We start from the raw sequence: 2,206 nt of genomic DNA on the forward strand, positions 1-2,206 counted from the left end.
TGCCAGTCTGTGTCTTTTTATTGGAGCATTTAGTCCATTTACATTTAAGGTTAATATTGTTATGTGTGAACTTCATCCTGCCATTATGATATTAACTGGTTATTTTCCTAGTTAGTTGATGCAGTTTCTTCCTAGCCTCGATGGTCTTTACATTTTGGCATGTTTTTGCAATGGCTGGTACTGTTTGTTCCTTTCCATGTTTAGTGCTTCCTTCAGGGTCTCTTGTAAGGCAGGCCTGGTGGTGACAAAATCTCTAAGCATTTGCTTATCTGTAAAGGATTTTATTTCTCCTTCACTTACGAAACTTAGTTTGGCTGGATATGAAATTCTGGGTTTAAAATTCTTTTCTTTAAGAATGTTGAATATTGGCCCCCACTCTCTTCTGGCTTGTAGAGTTTCTGCCCAGAGAACTGCTGTTAGTCTGATGGGCTTCCCTTTGTGGGTAACCCGACCTTTCTCTCTGGCTGCCCTTAAGATATTTTCCTTCATTTCAACTTTGGTGAATCTGGCAATTATGTGTCTTGGAGTTGCTCTTCTCGAGGAGTATCTTTGTGGCATTCTCTGTATTTCCTGAATTTGAATGTTGGCCTGCCCTACTAGGTTGGGGAAGTTCTCCTGGATGATATCCTGAAGAGTGTTTTCCAACTTGGTTCCATCTTCCCCCTCACTTTCAGGCACCCCAATCAGACGTAGATTTGGTCTTTTGACATAATCCCATACTTCTTGCAGGCTTTGTTCATTTCTTTTTCTTCTTTTTTCTTTTGGTTTCTCTTCTCACATCATTTCATTCATTTGATCCTCAATTGCTGATACTGTTTCTTCCAGTTGATCAAGTCGGTTTCTGAAGCTTGTGTATTTGTCACGTATTTCTCGTGTCATGGTTTTCATCTCTGTCATTTTGTTTATGACCTTCTCTGCATTAATTATTCTAGCTATCAATTCTTCCACTCTTTTTTCAAGATTTTTAGTTTCTTTGCGCTGGGTATGTAATTCCTCCTTTAGCTCTGAGAAGTTTGACGGACTGAAGCCTTCTTCTCTCATCTCATCAAAGTCATTCTCCGTCCAGCTTTGATCCGTTGCTGGCGATGAGCTGTGCTCCTTTGCAGGGGGAGATGCGCTCTTATTTTTTGAATTTCCAGCTTTTCTGCCCTGCTTTTTCCCCATCTTTGTGGTTTTATCTGCCTCTGGTCTTTGATGATGGGGACGTACTGATGGGGTTTTGGTGTAGGTGTTCTTCCTGTTTGATTGTTTTCCTTCTAACAGTCAGGACCCTCAGCTGTAGGTCTGTTGGAGATTGCTTGAGGTCCACTCCAGACCCTGTTTGCTGGGTATCAGCAGCAGAGGCTGCAGAAGATAGAATATTGCTGAACAGCGAGTGTACCTGTCTGATTCTTACTTCGGAAGCTTCCTCTCAGGGGTGTACTCCACCGTGTGAGGTGTGGGGTGTCAGTCTGCCCCTAGTGGGGGATGTCTCCCAGTTAGGCTACTCAGGGGTCAGGAACCCACTTGAGCAGGCAGTCTGTCCCTTCTCAGATCTCAACCTCTGTGTTGGGAGATCCACTGCTGTCTTCAAAGCTGTCAGACAGAGTCGTTTGTGTCTGCAGAGGTTTCTGCTGCTTTTGTTGTTGTTGTTGTTGTTTAGCTGTGCCCTGTCCCCAGAGGTGGATTCTAAAGAGATAGGCAGGCTTCCTTGAGCTGCTGTGAGCTCCACCGAGTTCAAGCTTCCCAGCGGTTTTGTTTACCTACTTAAGCCTCAGCAATGGTGGACCCCCCTCCCCCAGCCTCACTGCTGCCTTGAGGTTAGATCACAGACTGCTGTGCTAGCAATGAGGGAGGCTCCGTGGGCGTGGGACCCGCCCGGCCAGGTGTGGGATATAATCTCCTGGTGTGCCCGTTTGCTTAAAGCGCAGTATTGGGGTGGGAGTTACCCGATTTTCCAGGTGTTGTGTGTCTCAGTTCCCTTGGCTAGGAAAAGGGATTCCCTTCCTCCTTGCGCTTCCCAGGTGAGGCGATGCCTCGCCCTGCTTCAGCTCTCGCTGGTCGGGCTGCAGCAGCTGACCAGCACCGATTGTCTGTCACTCCCTATTGCGATGAACCCAGTACCTCAGTTGAAAATGCAGAAATCACTGGTCTTCTGTGTCGCTCGCGCTGGGAGTTGGAGACTGGAGCTGTTCCTATTTGGTCATCTTGCTCCGCCCCCCCCCCC

The sequence above is a fragment of the Piliocolobus tephrosceles genome, chromosome 12, assembly GCF_002776525.5.
Source record: "Piliocolobus tephrosceles isolate RC106 chromosome 12, ASM277652v3, whole genome shotgun sequence".
NCBI classification, from domain to species: Eukaryota; Metazoa; Chordata; class Mammalia; order Primates; family Cercopithecidae; genus Piliocolobus; species Piliocolobus tephrosceles.